Source organism: Staurois parvus, unplaced genomic scaffold (assembly GCF_062004578.1).
Source record: "Staurois parvus isolate SC_StPar_1 unplaced genomic scaffold, SC_StPar_1.0 ptg001451l, whole genome shotgun sequence".
Classification (NCBI taxonomy): Eukaryota; Metazoa; Chordata; class Amphibia; order Anura; family Ranidae; genus Staurois; species Staurois parvus.
This window is the reverse complement of record NW_028319247.1, coordinates 656,959-679,999: the sequence shown is the minus strand read 5'-3', so window position 1 is coordinate 679,999 and position 23,041 is coordinate 656,959. Positions and strand designations below refer to the sequence as shown.

At 40.3% G+C, this 23,041-nt stretch overlaps 1 long non-coding RNA gene across 1 annotated transcript in view; it reads left to right on the top strand.

Moving 5' to 3' along the window:
- LOC149435907 (uncharacterized) overlaps positions 1-18,931 on the top strand; it is an 88,006-nt gene extending 69,075 nt beyond the window's left edge. Inside the window, exon 5 of the long non-coding RNA XR_016308351.1 lies at positions 18,645-18,931. This is a non-coding gene — a long non-coding RNA (uncharacterized LOC149435907). The remainder of the gene's footprint in view (positions 1-18,644) is intronic.
- The last annotated feature ends 4,110 nt before the right edge of the window (positions 18,932-23,041 follow it).

Here is a 23,041-nt window from a genome sequence, read left to right as displayed (position 1 = left end):
TGGAGGAACCCTGGTTGAGAAACCCTGCCTTACATACTCCAATTTGGGGGATGTCCGACTCTCCTAATGTTCCTTTTTTAAGGGGAACGAAAAGGATGCTGCGAAAATAGAATAGGGATATACACCTTCTTGTATGTTTGTCAATGCACTTCCTTTTGTGTTGTGTATGAGTTCTAATGGTTTCTTCTCTTCTGTATATTTTTTATATGTACTTGTAAACTATTTAAAATGAATAAAAATAGTTAACCAAGACTATTTTAGGTGGTGGTAGAATGGCCCTTGGTTTCAGACTGAGCATGAATCTCAAAGCTATCTTCCACTTATTCTTTTTCATTTGCATAGAGCTGATGATAAAACAAAAAATAAATCATAACTGATGTTTATTTTGAGCATTGGCTCATGTTTTTATTATTTTAACAAGCGTGGTGTTGCAGTTATTGTATTCTCTATGTGGTTGTAGTTCTGATTTCCCCTATTGACTTTTTTAGATGGTGAATATTACAGAGAGTAAAATCACCAGCTGGTGTGCCATCAATAGGACTTGTAAATTTAATCATTTTTATTGAACACCATATTTAACAATCAGCTTGGTACAGTTCTGTGTGGATATATCAAGATGATGCAATACAACAGAAAGAGTGAGACAAAAGTTATAAGAGGAAGTATAAAATGTAGTGTATGTAAGTGGGGGCCAGTTGTATCCCCTGATATCACTGAACTTCTAGAGGAGGTGACATTTCAGTGCATACGTCTGACTGGTTTGGAAGAGGCTGGAGATCCCAGAGCCAGTGCTGTTGTTTCTTGCTTGGTCAAACTTTTTATATTTATTGCATAGGAATTGAAGCTATGCGTGTTCAACCAGACGTAATAGCTCAAAGGGTAGGAAAAACTGTGTTGATCGTGGTTGGAGTTCTAATTCTTTACTGCTCATTCCCACTCACTGCTTGGAATGTGCCATGTTTCCAGACTATGAGTGCTGGTTCACACCAATGGCCATGCGCGTGCTGCTGCTCCTTGTGCAATGCATTGTTACATCGCATCACAGTGCTTGCTTTTTTTTCCTTTTTTTAAGTTTAACTTTCACTCTTCATTTAACTTTTTGCATAGGAAGAAATTGTGATTGTGGTGAAATGCATTGTAATGTGTTTTTGTGTACTGTGCTGCCAAAAAAAAATGCAGTGTATCTACATATTTCTTCAGCACATCCCATCGCAATGCTTTGATCTGAACTGGGTGCATAAACAGCAATGCATTCTTTTTTTAATTGTCCCTTTAGTTGTGTTCCTGAAATTGGAAAATAAACACCTAAACCAATGAGGAGATGGTATCGCCCTTAAGGATCACTGTCACAGCTGAGCATTGCTTTCTATTCCTAAGATAAAGGTATTAGCACCAGAAATATGGGATACCTCAGACAATTACTAATATCTTATATTCCAAAAGGTAGGGAATTTGGACTTTGGTGTCTGAGAATAGGTGAAGGCTAGCTTAGAGAGTAAGAGCTTTGTCTAATGTTTAAAAATAATCATTCGAATCTCTTTGAATGCAAAGTCCCTTTACCTCTCACATGTCTCAGTGGGTGGAAAACTAATCTGAGAGTTAATGATATTTTTAGTTGGGTCATGTCTTATATTTTTTGAAATATGAGAAGGTTTAAGCTTGGCTGAGATGATAGCTCTGAGGGTAAGTGCTTTAGTTAGCGGCAAACCCCAGGTTGCAATCTTAAATCCTGCAGTCCAAGTTTTGTTGTCTTTTGAATCTTTAGTCATTGTTTTTTTTTTCTAGCTGAATAATGCTTTATTTTACTGAAATAGGTCACTGAGTTAAATCTTTCCAAGAGAGGGTGGTGTCTCAGAGGGTAAGAGCACCGCTTTCAAAGAGCAATGCAAGAGTTCTAAATCCTTGCACTAAAGCCATGTAGACACCATGGACTCACTTCTTTTCCTCTCATTTGTTCCATTGGTTGTGGTTTAAATCCCTTCAATGTGTATTTCCACTTGTCTAAAGACTTATTTTCCTTAAATAAGTTAGTGAGGTCTGCCATGTTTGAGAGAAGGTGATTTCTCAGTGGTTAAGAACTCTGACTTTTGAAAAAACAAAACATGTATATATAAGTCATATGGACCTGGGCAAGCTACAACATCTCCCACATGTCCTATAGGTCAGTGTTTCTCAACCTTTTTTTCAGTCAAGGCACCCTTTAAAATAATGGACAGTACAGTCACCCTTTAAAATGATAGACAGTCTTGAGGCCCCCCATTCCAAAATGGGGGCCCTCAAGACTGTCCATAATATTAAAAGGGAACCCCATTCTAAAATGTGAAAAACTATTCTAATAGTTTTTATAACTCAGCAACATCCACACATGTAGGACACCCAATATCAGAGGTGATTTATTCTTCCAAAGCAAATCTCTTTTGCACACTGGTCCTGACTAGTATTCCAGTGTTTCTTTTCTCCTTCAGCTTTTCTCCATCACTCAGCTAATGTGACCCCAGCACTGACGGAGAGGGGCAAACTAGGATGCTGTGCAGACAGCTGACATCCTCCTTATCAACTGTTGATGTCATTGGTTGCCAGGACGCCGGTGGCTAGAAGGTCGTAATGGTGCACAATGAAAACCTGTGGCTTTGTGTAACTAAAAGGCAGACCACCCGCTGGACAATTTTTAAGCATTTTGCCAAGGCACCCTTGAAAAAACCTCAAGGCACCCTAGTTGAGAAAGGCTGCTATAGATTATATTTGAAACCCATAGTAAGTGCTTTTTCTATTTGGCTAATGACTTATTTTTCTAAAACAGGTTAGTCCGCTTCTTTCTGTTTGAAATGAGGAGATAGCTTTGTAGGTAAGCCCTCTGTTCTAATTTCTGTGAATGGACGCCTTGTGGACCTGAACAAGCTGCTTAACCTCTTACTGGGTGGCACTGTAATTGCTTAGTTGACATGTCTAGTCGGCGGATGCCTCATATTTTTTTTAAATAGGAACAGCAGGATGGTTGTAAAGTGCTGATGGGGGACTGGGTAAGAACTCTGTCTAGAGAAAGATAATGAGTTTAAATTCTGGGTTCTAATGCTGTTTTGATCCATTTTGGCTCATGTCTTATTTTCTTGGAGTAGGTTATTCATCCAAATTCCACTTAGAATGGGTGATAGCTGAGAGAGTAAGAGCATAAACTAAAACCTTGTGCCTTTGTGCTAGTTATGCCACCCCTTGTCACATTGGTTGTGATTAAATCTTACAGTCATCATGTTTTTCTTTTTAGATAATTACTTATTTTCCTAAAATATGTCAGTGAGGTGCTTTGTTTTTGAAAGAAAGGAATAGCTTAGTGGTTAAGCACTCTAGTTGTTAAATAGAAATAAACAATAATTCTATTCCAAGTGGTTAATGAGCTGTGCGGAAATAGGCGATGGCTATGAAGTTAAGCGCTCTATCTAATAGGCAAGAGTTCTTATCTTCTTGAATTAAAATGTTGTGGTCCTCGGCCAGCCACTTCACTTCTCATTTCTCCCTGTGGATTGTCTGATGCCTTATATTTTTTAAACAATAAAGTCAACATTGTGTGGTTAAGAAGTGACAACAGCTCAGAAGGTAAAAGCTTCGGCTATTGAAAAACAAGAAATCAAGAGCTCTAGTCCTATTGAGTTCAAGTGTTTTGTCCTTTTGGTCATCATTTGAATGCCTTAGTTGATAGTTTTTTTTGTATTTAGCTAATGCCTTATTTTCTAGAAATATGCTAGTAAGCCACATTTCTCAAAAAGTTAAAAACTCTACCTAAAAAAAAGATACTAATCCCTGGAGTCTTGCATGATAGTCAGTGTTCTTCTCTAGTTGACTGATGCCCTAAAAGTGAACAAAGGTCTTCATGGGAAGAGGTGATAGCTCTGTCTTAAGTAAGGAAAAAAGTTGAATCTAAGTGAGCGTAAACTCTGTGGCCCTGGATTACCAACTCCATATCTCTCCTTGACTGACTATAAATCTTTAATGGATTTTTTTTCTAGCTGGCTGGTGCCTTGTATTATTGAGAGGAGTGATAGTTCAGAGGGTAATAATAAAAGAAAATTCTAAAATAAAAAAGTCACGGCTCGATCCCTCTGAGTGAAGGCTGTGTGGCCTTGTATATGGCACTTCAACTTTCACACGCCCCAGTGATTTGGCTTTAAAACCTTTAGTCAGTTTCTTTTTCTAGTTGGCCAATGCCTTGTATTCCTGAAATAGAAGAATAAACAATATGGAGAGTGAAGGTAAAAGTCAGAATACAATTCTAAGTGAACAAAAACCTTATGGCACTGAGCAAGCAGCTTGCCATTGGTTTTAGTTTAAATCCCTTAGTCCATGGGTACCAAACTGGCGGCCCTCCAGCTGTTGCCAAACTACAAATCCCATGAGGCATTGCAGGATTGACAGTTACAAGCATGACTCCCAAAGGCAGAGGCATGATGGGACTTGTAGTTTGGCAACAGCTGGAGTGCCGCCAGTTTGACACCCCTGCCTTAGTCAATGCTTTTTTTTTTTTTTTTTATAGTTGGATAATGTTTTAAAAGGGGTTAGTGAGATATCTGGCATCCAAGATGAGGTTATGGTTCAGTGGTAAAGAACTCTAGCTAGTACGAAAAAACAAGAGTTCTAATTTTTTAGAGTTAAAGACGTAGGCAAGCCTCTTCACTTCTCGTATGTCCCATTGGTAGTACTTTTTTCCCTTTTCATTGCTTTTTCTAGTTGGTTAATGACCAGAAGCAGGAAAGTGAGCTGAATAAAAGGACTTGGTTTTAAGCTACTGCTCCTCAGTGCCACTTGAACTTTAGGTGCGGGAGGACAGCCAAGCTGTTCACACTCTCTAACTGGGAGCAGAAAAAAGGCTGTCACACACAGGCTAAATCACAAGAGTCTTTGTTTATTGTAGAAACTATCCACGATAGGACCTTAGGACCACCCCTCTAATGCACTTCACCCAATCAGGGCTTGTTTATAGGGAAAGATCTCTAACCTACACAATTAAGCACTGATTGGGTGGAAAGTATGAAAGGGACGGTCCTAAGGCAGCGACTGCCATTACCTATTTTGTGGGCAGCTTTTGCAATAAATGTGAATGCTTGTGATCTGTCCGGTGTGCCGCAGCCTTTTCTTCTATTCCCAGGATAACAATAACATAATTTTTGCATTTGAAATTAGGTAAGACCAAGACTTCTGGTCTCCCAGAATGAAAGCTTTGTGTCCCTTGACAAGCCACATTGTCTCTCACTGGGTGGAATAGTGATCCCTTAGTTGAAAATAAATTTAGTTGACTGATGCTTTATATTTATTTATATGACTAGGGGTTTGAACAATGCAAGGTTGCTAGCTCACAGGGTAAGGACACTAGCCTATAAAAAAAAACAATGTTTTAAAGCAGTGGTTCTCAACCTGAGGGTCGCGACCCCTTTGGGGGTCAAACGACCCTTTCACAGGGGTCCCCTAAGACCATCAGAAAACACATATTTCCGATGTGTAAAGAGCAGCTACTGTGTAGAAAGCAGCTGCTGTGTTGAAAGCAGCTACTCTGTTAAAAGCAGCTACTGTGTTGAAAGCAGTAGTATTGGAGGTAAAACGACACTCATGAATTATAATTACTGGGTAAATAATTTTATGGTTGGGGGTCACCACAACATGAGGAACTGTATTAAAGGGTCACAGTATTAGGAAGGTTGAGAACCACTGTTTTAAATGATCAAATCCTGCTGTGGTAAAGTGTTGCCATTTGAATAGTTTAGTCAGTTTTTTTCTAATTACTTATTTTCCTGAATCAGGTTAGTAAATTTTATACAGTCATGGCCAAAAATATTTCCCCTTCTGCATTTCTGTCAGGTAACGCACGGCTTCACCCAGTAAATTGTTGCATTTACAAATGTTTTGGCATTCTGATGTTTATTTGTTTTGACTACCAAAGAATTCTGGGGTTCAATGTAGGGCCCGGTGTCAGCAATATCTGATAAAAATTCAGGGGTGTAAATATTTTTGCCAATAACTGTGTTTGAACAGAGATGATAGCTTCGCAAACTAACTAAAAAAATAAAAAGCAAGAGATCTAATCACCTTGAGTAAACCTTTGTGGTTCTGTGCAAGCCACTCCACCCTTCACATGTTTCATTGGATAGTTTTGCAATCTCATAGTTGATAATATAGCTTATTGGCTGATGCCTGATATTCTTGAAATAGGAATGGTAGCTGAGTGGGTAAAATCTTTGACAGCTAAAGACCAAATACTTAAGTCCTACTGAGTTCAAGTACTGTGACCATCCTTTAGTCAATATTTTTTTCGATCTTGAAAAAGATTAGTAAGCCACATTTTGTTTGAGAAGAAGTAATATCTTAAAGTGTAAGAACTCAACTCCAAGGATTAGAACTTTTGCTTTTTTATTGGGTAAAGTCTTGAAGGTCCGGACCAGCAGCTTCACTTCTCAGAAGTCTTATTGTTTGTGGTTTAAATACCTTAGTTAGTGTGTTTTTCTGTTTGGCTAATGAATTATTTTCCTTAAATAGGTTAGCAAGGATCTTTGCGTTTGTGAGGAGGTAATATTTTTGCTCAGTGGTTAAGAACTCAAGGAAGTTTAAAAAAAATAGTCCTGATCCATCTGAGATAAACGCTTGTGGCCTTGTGCAAGGCTCTTCACTTTTCTCACATTCCTTTGGCTATGTTTCTATCCTTTTTCAGTGTTTTTTTCTATTTGGCTAAGGATTTGTTCTTCTGAAACACGGTAGTGAGGTGATGGCTTCTCAGAATGAGATGGTAGTTAAGGAGGTAAAAGCTCTAACCTTTTGTATAAACTCAATTTTTCTATCCTTCTTTGATTAAAGCTGCCTAGTGTACCTCGTCAAGTCACTATTTCTCATTGGGTGGAATGAAGATCCTTTAGTTGATTATCTCTCTAGTTGGTTGATGCTTTATATTTTTTTGAAATAGCAGAGTCTTCATGAGGTGGTGATAGCTTAGAGGTTAAGACCTGTATCCAAAAAACAAGAAATTGAAGGTTCAAATTCTGTTAAGAGTGTTGTCTTTTGAAATCCTGTTTTTTTCCAATTTGGCCAATACTCTATTTTCCTGAAATAGGTTAGTGAGTCGTTCATTACTGGAGAGCAGGTGATACCTCAAAGCCTAAGAGCTCTAACACCTCTAAGTTAAAATACTGTGGTCCTGGAAAAGCCACTTCGCATGTCTCATTGTTTGCAGTTAAATCCCCCATTTGTCAATGCTTGGTTCACAGTTGGCTGTGACTTATTTTCCGAAAACAGGTTAGTGAGCTACTTTGTCTATAAGAGGAGCTGATAGGTATGAGATTATGAGCTCTACCTTATAGAAACATGGCAAGCGGTCCAATCTCATTAAAGTTAAAACATAGTGGTCCTGGGGAAGGCAATTCACCATTGACGTTGGACAGATTTGTAATCCTTTAGGTTATATTTCTTGTTGACTAATGCCTTATATTTTTGAATTAGGAAAATGGACAATAAACAAAAACAAAAGCTTGATTCCTAAAGCTCAAATGCTGTGGCCTCTGGTCATCAATTTGATAGGTGGTAATTAGAGATGAGCGAATTTCTCAAAAATTCGATTCGGCTGATTCGGCGAATTCCAGTGTGAAATTCGATTCGATGCGAATTTCTTCGCTACGAAGATGACTTATAAAAAGGGTTTCTAGGCTTCAGAGAGCCTTTAAATTAGTGCAGAACACTGTACCTTTAATTTAAATGCCCTTGGAGATGAGGAAAGAGAAGGAGAAGGATGAGAAGAAGGAGAAGGATGAGAAGAAGGAGAAGGATGAGAAGAAGGAGAAGGAGAAGGATGAGAAGAAGGAGAAGGAGAAGGATGAGAAGAAGGAGAAGGAGAAGGATGAGAAGAAGGAGAAGGAGAAGGATGAGAAGAAGGAGAAGGAGAAGGATGAGAAGAAGGAGAAGGAGAAGGATGAGAAGAAGGAGAAGGAGAAGGATGAGAAGAAGGAGAAGGATGAGAAGAAAGAGAAGGAGAAGGATGAGAAGAAGGAGAAGGAGAAGGATGAGAAGAAGGAGAAGGATGAGAAGAAGGAGAAGGATGAGAAGAAGGAGAAGGATGAGAAGAAGGAGAAGGATGAGAAGAAGGAGAAGGATGAGAAGAAGGAGAAGGATGAGAAGAAGGATGAGAAGGATGAGAAGAAGGATGAGAAGGATGAGAAGAAGGATGAGAAGAAGGAGAAGGAGAAGGATGAGAAGAAGGAGAAGGAGAAGGATGAGAAGAAGGAGAAGGAGAAGGATGAGAAGAAGGAGAAGGATGAGAAGAAGGAGAAGGAGAAGGATGAGAAGAAGGAGAAGGATGAGAAGAAGGAGAAGGATGAGAAGAAGGAGAAGGATGAGAAGAAGGAGAAGGATGAGAAGAAGGATGAGAAGAAGGATGAGAAGAAGGAGAAGGATGAGAAGAAGGAGAAGGAGAAGGATGAGAAGACGGAGAAGGAGAAGGAGAAGCAGAAGGAGAAGGATGAGAAGAAGGAGAAGGATGAGAAGAAGGAGAAGGATGAGAAGAAGGATGAGAAGAAGGAGAAGGATGAGAAGAAGGAGAAGGAGAAGGATGAGAAGACGGAGAAGGAGAAGGAGAAGCAGAAGGAGAAGGATGAGAAGAAGGAAAAGGAGAAGGATGAGAAGAAGGAAAAGGAGAAGGATGAGAAGAAGGAGAAGGAGAAGGATGAGAAGAAGGAGAAGGATGAGAAGAAGGATGAGAAGAAGGAGAAGGAGAAGGATGAGAAGAAGGAGAAGGAGAAGGATGAGAAGAAGGAGAAGGATGAGGAGAAGGAGAAGGATGAGAAGAAGGAGAAGGATGAGAAGAAGGAGAAGGATGAGAAGAAGGAGAAGGAGAAGGATGAGGAGAAGGAGAAGGATGAGAAGAAGGAGAAGGATGAGAAGAAGGAGAAGGATGAGAAGAAGGAGAAGGATGAGAAGAAGGAGAAGGATGAGAAGATGGAGAAGGAGAAGGATGAGAAGAAGGAGAAGGATGAGAAGAAGGAGAAGGAGAAGGATGAGAAGAAGGAGAAGGATGAGGAGAAGGAGAAGGATGAGAAGAAGGAGAAGGATGAGGAGAAGGAGAAGGATGAGAAGAAGGAGAAGGATGAGAAGAAGGAGAAGGATGAGAAGAAGGAGAAGGATGAGAAGAAGGAGAAGGATGAGAAGAAGGAGAAGCAGAAGGAGAAGGATGAGAAGAAGGAAAAGGAGAAGGATGAGAAGATGGAGAAGGAGAAGGATGAGAAGAAGGAGAAGGAGAAGGATGAGAAGAAGGAGAAGGAGAAGGATGAGAAGATGGAGAAGGAGAAGGATGAGAAGAAGGAGAAGGAGAAGGATGAGAAGAAGGAGAAGGATGAGAAGAAGGAGAAGGATGAGAAGAAGGAGAAGGAGAAGGATGAGAAGAAGGATAAGGAGAAGGATGAGAAGAAGGAGAAGGATGAGAAGAAGGAGAAGGATGAGAAGAAGGAGAAGGAGAAGGATGAGAAGAAGGAGAAGGATGAGAAGAAGGAGAAGGATGAGAAGAAGGATGAGAAGAAGGATGAGAAGAAGGAGAAGGATGAGAAGAAGGACAGTTCTGTGACAGTTTCTCTCTATTTATGACAGTTCTGGGACATTCACTCCATACAGCTGTTTCAACCGCTGTATGGAGGGAATGTCATGGAACTGTCAGAAATAGACTATTAATGACAGTTCTGGGACTGTCCTTCCATGCAGCGGTTGAAACATTGTATGTATTTGTTTCCATAAATGGATCCATTTATGGAAACAAATACATACAATGTTTCAACCGCTGTATGGAAGGACAGTCCCAGAACTGTCATTAATAGTCTATTTCTGACAGTTCTATGACATTCCCTCCATACAGCGGTTGAAACAGCTGTATGGAGTGAATGTCCCAGAACTGTCAGAAATAGACTATTTATGACAGTTCTGGGACTGTCCTTCCATACAGCGGTTGAAACATTGTATGTATTTGTTTCCATAAATGGATCCATTTATGGAAACAAATACATACAATGTTTCAACCGCTGTATGGAAGGACAGTCCCAGAACTGTCATTAATAGTCTATTTCTGACAGTTCCATGACATTCCCTCCATACAGCGGTTGAAACAGCTGTATGGAGTGATTGTCCCAGAACTGTCAGAAATAGTCTATTTCTGACAGTTCTGGGACATTCACTCCATACAGCTGTTTCAACCGCTGTATGGAGGGAATGTCATGGAACTGTCAGAAATAGACTATTAATGACAGTTCTGGGACTGTCCTTCCATACAGCGGTTGAAACATTGTATGTATTTGTTTCCATAAATGGATCCATTTATGGAAACAAATACATACAATGTTTCAACCGCTGTATGGAAGGACAGTCCCAGAACTGTCATTAATAGTCTATTTCTGACAGTTCTATGACATTCCCTCCATACAGCGGTTGAAACAGCTGTATGGAGTGAATGTCCCAGAACTGTCAGAAATAGACTATTTATGACAGTTCTGGGACTGTCCTTCCATACAGCGGTTGAAACATTGTATCTATTTTTTTCCATAAATGACATTCTGCAAATACACTTAGAGGAGCGCTGCAGATACACTTTTTGCCGGCTTGGAATTAATCTTATTTTCATCCTACTTCTTCTTCTTCATCCTCATCCTCATAAGAAGAAAAAGAAGAAGTAGGATGAAAATAAGAATAATTCCAAGCCGGCAAAAAGTGTATCTGCAGCGCTCCTCTAAGTGTATCTGCAGAATGTCATTTATGGAAAAAAATAGATACAATGTTTCAACCGCTGTATGGAGTGAATGTCCCAGAACTGTCATAAATAGTCTATTTCTGACAGTTCTGGGACATTCACTCCATACAGCTGTTTCAACCGCTGTATGGAGGGAATGTCATAGAACTGTCAGAAATAGACTATTAATGACAGTTCTGGGACTGTCCTTCCATACAGCGGTTGAAACATTGTATCTATTTGTTTCCATAAATGGATCCATTTATGGAAACAATAGATACAATGTTTCAACCGCTGTATGGAAGGACAGTCCCAGAACTGTCATTAATAGTCTATTTCTGACAGTTCTATGACATTCCCTCCATACAGCGGTTGAAACAGCTGTATGGAGTGAATGTCCCAGTACTGTCAGAAATAGACTATTTATGACAGTTCTGGGACATTCCCTCCATACAGCGGTTTCCGGCAAAAAGTGTATGTGCAGAGTTCCTCTATTCTGCAGATACACTTAGAGGAGCTCTGCACATACACTTTTTGCCGGCTTGGAATTATTCTTATTTTCATCCTACTTCTTCTTCTTCTTCTTCTTCTTCTTCATCCTCTTCTTCTTCTTCTGAGGATGAGGATGAGGATGAAGAAGAAGAAGTAGGATGAAAATAAGATTAATTCCAAGCCGGCAAAAAGTGTATGTGCAGAGCTCCTCTAAGTGTATCTGCAGAGCTCCTCTAAGTGTATCTGCAGAATAGAGGAACTCTGCACATACACTTTTTGCCGGCTTGCAATTATTCTTATTTTCATCCTACTTCTTCTTCTTCTTCTTCATCCTCATCCTCATCCTCTTCTTCTGAGGATGAAGATGAAGAAGAAGAAGAAGTAGGATGAAAAGAAGAATAATTCCAAGCCGGCAAAAAGTGTATGTGCAGAGTTCCTCTATTTCTGACAGTTCTCTCACAGCTTCTTCACATGAACAGTGGTTGAAACATCTGTATCCTAAATGTAAACTAATAGATACAATGTTTCAACCGCTAAACATGTGTTCCTTCTGTCAGAGAACTGTCAGAAATAGCGGAGCTCACTGCAGGGACACTTTTGCCGGCTGATCGGGAAATGTTCGATTCGCGCACCCGAAGTAGGCAAAATTTCGGTTTCGCCGCGAATCGAATATTTCCTGAAATTCGACTCGAATTCCGGTTCGCCTGGTTCGATTAGCTCATCTCTAGTGGTAATACCTCAGATAAGAGCTTCATATAACAATGTTCTTATCCCTGGAGGTCGTGGTTGTACACTCACATTTTATTTTCTTAAAATAATACAAATCTCACACTTACCTGCTTTATGCAATGCTATCACACAGAGTGGTCCCAAACCTCCTCTTCTGGTTTCCCCCTCCGGCACTCTAGGCTCCTCCTCTTCTGTGTCTGCCCCCATAGGAAGTGCTTACTATGGGGGCGGACATGCAAGCTCACTCGTGACCAGGCTGGGCACCTGAGTCCTGTGAGGAGAAAGAGCAAGCAAATGGGCACAGCACTGGATTGGAAGTGCAGCCAGGTAAGTGTATAGGGAGGAGCGAGGGGGAGCTGATAGTGGAAGGTTTTTACCACCTTAATGCAGATTATGCATTGTTAAAAAAATCTTATGCCTTTAGAACCACTTTAAGCCTTATGGTTCTTTGGTCGACCATGGCGAGGCCTGTTCTGAGTGGAACCTGTCCTGTTAAACTGCTGTATGGTCTCAGCCATCGTGCTGCAGCTCAGTTTCCGGGTCTCGGCAATCTTCTTATAGCATAGGCCATATTTATGTAGAGCAAAATTCTTTTTTTCAGATCCTCAAAGAGTTCTTTGCCATGAGGTGCCATGTTGAACTTCCAGTGACCAGTAGAAGCGAGTGAGAGAGAGCGATAACACCAAATGTAACCCACCTGCTCCCCATTCACACCTGAGACCTTGTAACACTAACGAGTCACATGACACTGGGGAGGGAAAATGGCTAATTGGGCCCAATTTGGACCTTGTCACTTAGGGGTGGACTCACTTTTGTTGCCAGCGGTTTAGACATTAATGGCTGTGTGTTGAATTATTTTGAGGGGACAGCAAATTTACATGTTATACAAGCTGTACACTGACTACGTCACATTGTAGCAAAGTGTCATTTCTTCAGTGTTGTCACATGAAAAGAGAGAATCAAATATTTACAGAAAGGTGAGGAGTGGACTCACTTCTGTGAGAACTTGTATCTCATTGGCTGTGGTTTAAAGTCTTAGTCAAGCTATTTTACTATTTCGATAATGACATCTTTTCTCTGGTTAGGTGCTTTGTGTTTAAGAAGTGGGAATAGCTCAGTGGGTAATAATTCTGGCTAGTGAAAAGAAAAGACAAGAGCTAAAATCCATTTGAGTTAAAGTCTTGTGGTTCTGGGCAAGCTTTTTCACATGCCCCTTTATAGTTCTATCCCTGTTTTTTTTCATTTGGCTAATGACCTATTTTCAACTGGACAGTGGATTCCTTTACTCTAGAAATGAGGTGATAGCTCAGAGGGTAAGAGCTCTACCTTTTTAAAGAAAGCAAGCATTCACATTTTCCTGAATTAAAGCCTTAAATCCATGGACAAACCACTTCTCCTCTCTCAATGTGTGGAATTGTGTTCCCGTAATTGATGATATGTCTAGTTGGCTAATGCCCTATAATTTTGAAATAGCAGCATAAACAACATGGTACCTGTGATTTAACCACTTCCCGTCCAGACACTTTTACCCCCTTCCGGTCCAGGGCAATTTTCAGCTTTCAGCACTATCACACTTTGAATGACAATTGCGCGGTCATGCAACACTATACCCGTATGAATTTTTTAACATTTTTTTGAGACAGATAAAGCTTTATTTTGGTGGTATTTATTCAACGCTGGGATTTTTATTTTTTTTTGCGATGTAAATGAAAATGTCCAAAAATTTTGAAAAAAGTGTTTTTCTTATAAAATTTTGCAAATAAATAATCTTTCATCATAAATCTTAGCCGAAATGTATTCCATTATCTTTTTGACACTGTACTACTTGTGGGGGGTGATGAAGATTTTTTTTTTTTTTTTTTTTACAGTGATTGCTTTTACACCCATATAGGAAGTAAAAGCAATCATTTCTCCTTCTCTCTGTCTGCATTCTTGCAGCAATTGAGAAATAGTGAGGGAGCTGTGATTGGTCACAGCTTGTCACATGGTACAAGGCTGTTGTGAATAGCCTTGTACCATGTGACCTCTGTGATCATTCACAGATTTCACACGTAGTAACCAATGATATCACAAGTGACGTCTTGCTTACTACTTTGCATGTGATCACTAATTGGCCAATCAGCGATCACATGATAGAGACCTCGTACAGAGGTCCCGTCCGACAATTGATGTTTCACTGTGTCCAGAGGACACAGCGGGCACTGGATCGGGAGTGCACAAAGCAAGAAATGGCGGGTGCCGTTTATGAACGACGAACCCGCCCCTGGAGTGCCACCGTCCTGCCGTTTATAAACAGCAGGTGGACGGCTAGTGGTTAAGAAGCTCTACAAATGAGCAAGAGTTCAAATACCACGTCGCTTAAGTCTTGTCATTTAAAGATCCTGCCCAATGCTTTTATTTCGATTTCACTAATGCCTGTGTTTCCTGAATTAGGTGAGTGAGCCATGTTTCAGGGAGGTGATAGCTCAAAAGGTAAGAGCTCTATCTTTAAAAAAAAAAAAAAAAACAAGCTCTAATTAAAGGTTTTTATGGCCCTAAGAAAACCATTTCACCTCTCACATTTTCCTTTGTAGTTTATTACAAAAACGCTAAAAAACTCACATTTTTAGGCTCCATGCACACTGGGTGTTTTGATAACGCTGGTACCGTTAGCAGTGTAAAGTCATGTTAAAAACCAGTTTTTCAGCTTTTTTTTTTTTAGCGTTTTTGCATTAGCATTTAGCAGCGTTTTTTTTTTGTCAAAAAAATGTCCAAAAATGCCGGTTGGCAGCATTTTACAGCGTTTTTCAGCCTTAGGGCATTTTTACAGCTAAAAAAAACTCCTATTGAAACCCACTAGTTCTGGGTTTTTTTTCCAGCCAAAAATCATCCCTGCCAAAAAATGTTGATTACAGTCTGTGTGTGCATGGACACATAGGATAACATGCTGGGGGGTTTACTGACTGTAGAAAAAAAACATCAAAAGCCAAAAACAGCCGCTGTAAAAACGTCCCATGTGCATGAGGACTTAACGTGACTTTACACAGCTAACATTATTAAAACGCCCCCCAGAGTGCATGGAGCCTTATATCTACAGAAAATAAGACATTCAAAAATTCTTTACTTATCATCCATCTATCTATCGTACCCTTTGAGCCAACATCTTATTTCAAAAACTAAGCAGTTCATGGCCCATTTGATAGATTAAGTGGAAGAGGGTTTAGAACTCGTAGTTTTCCTTCTTACCCTCTGAGATATTATTACCTCTGCATCAAAAACAAAGAAATCTACTAACTTATGCTAGAAAAAGATAAAAAAATTATAAAAAGAAACATCGACAAAGCAATTCAAACTAGAACCAACACGATTTTGTAACTGAAGATAAAAAAATATATATATATATTAGCTAGATTTTGTGTCCTCCGTGCCTCATTGCAGCTGTAGTTCCCAGTCATAGATTTCCACTGACTTTCTGGTGACAGCTGTATATTTCTTTCTCATCCATTGAAGAACACACACACACAGTCATTCACCTTCTGGTAATACTGGCCCCTGCTGAAGGAGGAAAAGGAAACGAGGATTGCACCAATACATTTTTTTTTTTTTTTGTTAACGACCAATACTTGTGCTCAAGTACTCACCGATACCAATTATCACTACCTTTTCAGTGTGATTGGAGCCCATACAGAATTAATGGGTTCAAACCGCACTGTAAAGAATCACATGTGGCGTGATTGCTGTCCAAAACACGTGGTTCCCTGCGGGTGCAATTTGCGGAGCAAATAAACGAGTGGTTCAAAAATGCACAGCAAATCGTTGCCACCAGCAGGGAAAACACAGCTGAAGTAACGCCATTTCAGTTCAAATCATATACTTTTCTTTGCAGTGCAATTTGACCCTATTAATTTTGTATGGGTTTAAATTGCACCACAAAAAGGTATCAGTTTCAGGTATTGGAGCATTAGCTCGAGCACTCATGAAAATGTTTAGTATCGGCACCCGTACCAATAGCTGAAGTACAGCGATTGCAAAGCCGCCATTCAGTGTGATTTCATGGGTGCCTACATTTGTACAACTTCTTGCACAGATTGCATTGCAATGCAATTGGCACATTAATTCACCAGAAAATAGCGTAGGAACCCTTTGCAAAATCGGTGCAAGACGGAGTCGCAGTTTTAAACGGTTCTATAGACACAAACAGGGTGCAACTTGTGATTTTTAACTGTCAAATCACATTGGTGTGAACGGGGCTTAAGGCTTGGTTCACACTGGATGCAATTTCAAATTGGCCATTTTGTTTGCCGCATTTTCTAAAGATTTCCCAAAGATTTCTTGTGTTATTTATTGCGTTTCTGAAGTGCAATTTCTTTTATAGTCTATGTGAAATTGTAACAAACTGCAGAAAATGTAACACAAGAACTACTTTTGAAATCGTGTATGTGAAGACACTCACATTCATTAGATCTGATTTCAGGTACGATTTCAATTCCCAAATTGCACCTGAAATCGCGTCAGTGTGACCGGGGGCTAAGGAAACCATTGTCAACCTCCAAAAAAAAAAAACAATTTTATTTTTGCGATTATGTAAATGGAACAGGTACTAATACACAACACTCAACTACGTCCACAGACAGGCATCAGAATCTTAGCTCCATCTGATGCATTCAGTCCAAAATGCATCGTAAGAGGCTCCTAATAAAGCCAGACCATCATCAGACCCGATCAGAGGCGGTTTGTTCTTAAAATTTGTACTGTTTGAGATTGCTCTCTGGTATTTTGATAATTCGATCACTGTGCTGCTAGAGTTGCGACTTGACTCCCATTCGAAATCGCTGGCAGTTGCTAAATTTACTCCTGCTGGCAGTCTGCACGAGACATATCCCTCTCTCTATTCTCATTTACAAGGTAATATTCTTTTGTAGTCATCCCCTTTATGAGGTGATCGTCTTCATTGGCTACTTTAACCTTTAAGGTACCTTTTCTGATTTTGCAGGAGACCCAGAGCATCTTTTTTTTTTCCTAGTTGTTTCTGCTTTTCAGTTCTACCAGGACAATGTTCTTTAATCCCTCTGTCTGGCTCTAGTTAACCAAAAGGAAATTTCCATGCATTGCTTGGATGGGTTTCAGCTTGTGCGAGGACATCACTCTGCCTCCACTTCTTTTAGAAAGACCGATTCCCTTTGTGTTATCCCGGATGGTCGTCTTGCAGAACCATCTCAGGGTGGCTCTGACAAACCATCTTTTAAATTTATCATTGCCAGGATCAGGTTCTACCCACCCACACTCAACTAGATCTGTGGACGCTTCTTGGGCTTTCCAGCAGCAAGTAATATTTTCCCAGGTTGACGCTTTAGCCTCATTTCACTTTGGACGTAGGTCTATTAGTCAGCTCTTTAGACTACAGGCAATCTGTGTACTTCAATGGACAAGAAAAAAAAAAAGTAAGACTGGTACCTACTATAAAAAATTTTTCTTGGAGGTCATTGACAGTCAGATTCCACTCCTCTATTTTTGATCATGCCGTTGGTCATGCTTTGTTACAACAAAGTGAAACAAAAAAGCGCTGATGAAGAGGGCATGGCCTTCAAAACACGTCAGCTGTACTGAGTGTCTACCCCCATGATGGGATTCGCGCTGGCTCCTTATCTTTGAAGTCCCTTCGAGGACTACATGCCTGATTTTATTCGCTGTTTGTACCATTCTTCAATTAATAAATTTGGTTACTGAGGTAATGCGCAAGGTTGGTGCGCTTCTTGTTTTTGGTTTCACTTTGCAGCATCGGTCGGGCTTCTCCAGCCTTTTTTGGAGCTGCACAACATTTAAATACACTGGTGATCGCTTTTTTTCTGGTTTTGGTTCCATCTACTCGCCACCAGTCTGGGTCCTAGAGCGCAGGATAAATTGCACCTGGTCTAATGCATGTTACAAAACAGATTCATGGGGGTAGTAGGAAAATATATCCTAGGCTGACCTACAAGAATTATTTTGCCAATTTTCAACTCCTGTAGCCAGCAGTAGAACCTGAAAGTTTCTCAAGGGGTAATAGCAAAGTAAATTGCAATGGAGTACTAAAGACTGATTTTCCCTGTACCCATTTCTGTACTGGTAATAATAGCCACCACAATAATTAAGAAAACTCTTCACGAGGAGCACTAGACACCCGATATGCGATTTAACTTTTGCCCCACTCGTCCAAAGCTTGACGGGATCAAAAGCCATATGGTTTTTACATACAATAGATGTTATCACCTAAATTGAGTTGCTACTTCCTAGATAGATGGTGGCACAGGAATAATAGTACAAAAATTGACAAGGAAACCACATAAACCAGCTAGGAGTACCACAGGATGCCTCACTTTCCTGGAAGATCTTATTTTATAAACATTAAGCTCCAAGGAGCAGGGCCCTCCTATCCCTTTTGTATTGAACTGTATTGTCTCCCGTTATGTTGTAAAGCGCTGAGCAAACTGTTGGCGCTATATAAATCCTGTATAATAATAATTACAAATTGGACAGGAGGAAAGACACCAACTTTAGAAAGGAACAGAGCCAGGATCCAGGACATGGACATCAGGTTCATGGAGCTCCAAGCACTAGCAAGGCAGAAGGTGACTTGACCTACCAGAATGTTCCTATAACAAAAATGTAACTTTTGGAGTGCATTGATGCCATTCCCAATCCTAAGTATTGTGTTTTTTTGCTTTTCTTTTAGCAAGTAATGAAGAAGCAGAACATCTACAAGCTGCCAACACTCTACAGAACAGAAGATTATTTTGACAGAACCATGACTACATTAAAAAAAAAAAAAAAAAAAACTGAACTAACTTTTCCCTCCCTCATTGCTACTGCTGAACTTGGACCCATGAAATGCATTTGATGTATTTCTGCTATAGTAATGGTCTCTACATTTTAATGCTTCTAGCGGTTTCTAAACCACATAACTTCCACACAACAGCTGTAGAGCATACACTGAAATATTAAAAACAATATATTTTAAAACGTGGTACTACTCATTACCTCGAAACTAATGTTTTTGATGTTTTGTTTTCTACCTCTCCCTGAGTGATGTTGAAGACGCATGTGTGAGCATTGATAAAGGTAATAGAGCAAAGGTGGATTGTGGGTTAGGTTTCAGTGTGGCACTGTGCCTTCGAAAATCGCACCTGTCCTTCCATGTAGGGTGGGGCTATAAAGTGAATTAGATCTTCTGCTGGAGCTGAAAACCGCATTTTTGGAGGTTTTTTAGTATATATTACAGCCAACCACCAACTAACCAGAACACTGATGGTGTAGATCAGAGATGTCAAACTGGTGGCCCTCCAGCTGTTGCGAAAGTACAAATTCCATCATGCTTCTGCCTTTGGGAGTCATGCTTGTAACTGTCAATTTTGCAATGCCTCATGGGACTTGTAGTTTGGCAACAGCTGGAGGGCCACCAGTTTGACACCTGTGGTGTAGAGGTTCAGAAAACCTGACATTGTACGAATAACCTAAGTGGATCATGGCGTTTAAGTGTAACTTCACAATCGACCATTTATTTTGTAATGCCCATCACGTACATAAGTGTATTAATGACCACTGTGCTTTGTTACCACTTTCCTTGAGCCCTTTTGGTAAGGATCACCATTGCTAGGTTACGATTGGCACTCTCTAGTCTGTGCTTGGTTCCAATTGCCACAATGCAAAAACTAGTTGTGCATGATTACCCTTACAGAATGCTACTGCAAGTATTCACTCCAGCACACGTGGTCAACTTTGAGACCTACTTAGTTTCTGTTATTTCTTTACCATGCACCCTTTCGGACGACAATAGGCCATAGTCAACAATTCAGCATCTTGGTTTACAGCACTTAGATCTCCTACCTGGCCTTCGTTCATTTTTCAGACTGTAGGTCAACTTTCTCTGGGGAGGAAGATAAAACCAGGCCCACGTTTTACACTGGTGGAATTTTCAACCACTATAGGTGCATGTTAAAGAACCTCCAGGCATTTTAGATAGAAGAAATAAGGGGTAGTTAATGCCTACACAACAGGGCTAAAGCTTCATTTACCTCACTCTGTTCTATTGCAGGTAGGTATGCTTGGCGACATCTGATCTGTGGGACTAGGATAAATGATCCTTCAAACAAACATGTGTAGGCAGGTATTGGGAACCCACATTTAATAGTCATATATATTCACAACAAAGCAATTTTGAGAAAGTGCTGGCAGGTTTGTAATAGAGAAGACTCTGTACCTTTCCTCCTGCAAACATCCTCAGCATGCCTTGGTGCCAGGATGAATTAATTCCCATGACCAGGAGTGATATCAGCCAATTTAAGAAGCTTGCTGACACTGCACTCATGGACAAGTACATTTTGCATATTTTGGCTCCTCTTTAAATAGTACTTTAAAGTGATTGTAAAGTCTATTTTGTTACTGAAATAAAATATAGGTTATACTTACCTGCTCTGTGGAATAATATTGCACAGGGTGTTCTCCGACCTCGTTTTCTACAGTCCCCCACCGCCACTATCCGCTGTTCTCCAGTTGTGCCCTCACCAAGCTGTGTGCTTCTGATTGAAAGACGTGGAGAGCCTGATATCACCCTTCCAATCCAATCAGAGAACACTTTGCATATTGTGAATGAATGCAAAGCATTCTCTAAATTGCACCTTCCAAGCAGCCAACCTCTAGTGTTCAGAAAGCATTAAACCAGCCACTCAGCACAGGACCAAGAAGCAAGTGGAGGTCAATGGAGTAGTAGTGTCTGCTTCCGTGATTTCCAGCTTCCAGGGTCATTAGCAAAGTATGGCCAAGCTATAAAATAGCCATACCTGGAGTTCCTCTTTAACGCCGTTCCTATTTTAACCTTCCCCAATAAACCTAAATGCAAAAATCATTTTAGATACTGAATTGTGGTGGACGCATTGGTATTTTCAGGCTTTCCCCACCGTGCGATACTGACAGTAGCACCCTTCCTGCCCTCAAGTGACAACACTCACTGTACTATATCTATAGAGGAAGTCATGGTTTTTATACAGACTGGACTTCAAATAAGTCTGCCTTTGTTCATCTCAAATACATGAGGTATGTTGGGATTGTCAGCTCAAAAGGACCGACACTGCTTTTCTGTTCTAAGGCCTCATGAACACATGAGCTCCCCTAGAAGTTTAGCTCCCCTGGCAGCAGAAAAAAAACGCTAAACGTGGCAAAACCGTGTAAATGTGGTAAAGTGTTTAGTACTTGGACATTCATTCGATTGGCCACAGTTTTTCAACTGACACAAATAACCGCCCAAGTGCTAAAAGCGGCTAGCGTTGACGTATTTAGCATTTTGTGGCCAAAATGTTCTCCTGAACGCAGACGAATCGCGTTCAGCAGATGAACATTTAACTGCCCCTAAACTCAGCTGATCCTAAATTCTGGTCAAAGTTTGTGTACATGGATACAGATTTTTATTGAGTTGAGTTCAGGGGTTTTGGCCAAAAAAAAAAAAAAAAAAAAATTGCCAAAAGCTCCTAAATTCACATTCAGGCCTTAACCTGCAAAGAGAAAACTGATGCAGACACCACATCCAAGAACTGCTAAGCAGCAGATTATACTTTTGTTTTTAGGCTACAATTCACCCTCTTTTGTTCTGTTTACCATTACCCAGTATGAAAGTAAAAGAAAATCCCAAATTTTGGGTTGTCTGCAGAAAAGTAATAGAGGGGAAATCCTCTAAACGGGGACACTAGTTCTGGTGGCCTGGAGGTCCACAAGAAATTCCCTTAAATTTGAGGGATTTCCTCACTTCCTGTTGTGGCTATGGGACAGAAAAAGAAAGTAAATCTCCACAATGGGCACAGATGGCGAGAATAAAAAAAACTGACGGGTTATAACTCTCCCTGGCTCTATCCAAAATGGGAAAAAAAAAAAAAGTTTTGTTTATAGTTCTACTTTAAGGTCAAGTTCACCTTTAGGAACATGTTACACCCATATTTAGGGTATAATTGGTAACACACCCTACTCCCTGTGAAAGCAGGCAGGGGGTCCTCTCTCCCGCAGTCACATCTATAATCAACGCACGGCGCTACAGAAAGCCAGGTCATTTATTCACACAGGGATGTGTGAACGGATAAACTACAATTGCCATCTGCCACCGTGGAAGGAGGTTTGTAATCTCAATGGAGTATAAGTGCACTTATCAGCGCCGTCAGTCTTACCACTTTCTCCAGCTTTCCAACTTAAAGCCCATACAGAGATACTGGTAGAAAGCTGGATGACATGTCTGCAGAAGCCTGACATTGCACTGAGTGGGCCCCTGTGGGAAAAGATAATCCCTCCTAGAATGTAAGCTCCAAGGAGCAGGGCCCTCCTTTCCCTCTTGTATTGTTGCTGTATTGTCTCCTATCATATTGTAAAGTGCTGAGTAAACTGTTGGCGCCATATAAATCCTGTATAATAATAATAAATGCAGAGAAATGTGCATTTGTTAATTTTTTTCCTAAAGGTGTACTGAAAGCCTTTAAAAGTAATAACAAAATTATTGCCGCATCAGTAGACTCATATCTGAAAACTTGCACTGCATTAGTGATTTCTATTCATTGACCAATACTTTAGTGACAAGGTTGCTGCTTTTGACATCCAAGGACCTCATATATTCCATAGCTATTAGGAGGAGCCTCAAAAAGTTGGGAGTATCTCAAAAAGAGGTGTGAGGAAAGTGAAACCCAAATACAAAGTGGGTGTGAATAAGGGCAGGACTTACAGTACAGACATCATTACGCATGCCCATGTTGTACGCCACAGACAGAGGGAGTGATTGGTCGGCTCATACAGATGAGCCTGTTTAATCTTTTCTAAATGTAGGTGGCCCTATACTGGGTCTTTTGGATACTGCACTTAGAGGTGATTTCCTCCTTTGCTCTAGGACTTACAGTATGTCTGGGTGTAGCGGTCACTGGAGTTTCTCATTGTGCTCATCTATATTCCATGTATCCATCATCCTTACTCTATACAGATGGATGAAACACCACTTCTAAAATGGTAGTGACTTCTGAAAATATTCCTTACAATACACAGGATATCAGGGAGTTGCAAAATGTGGAGTGGAAAGCTCTAGATGCAACTTTCCCCTGTAATGAT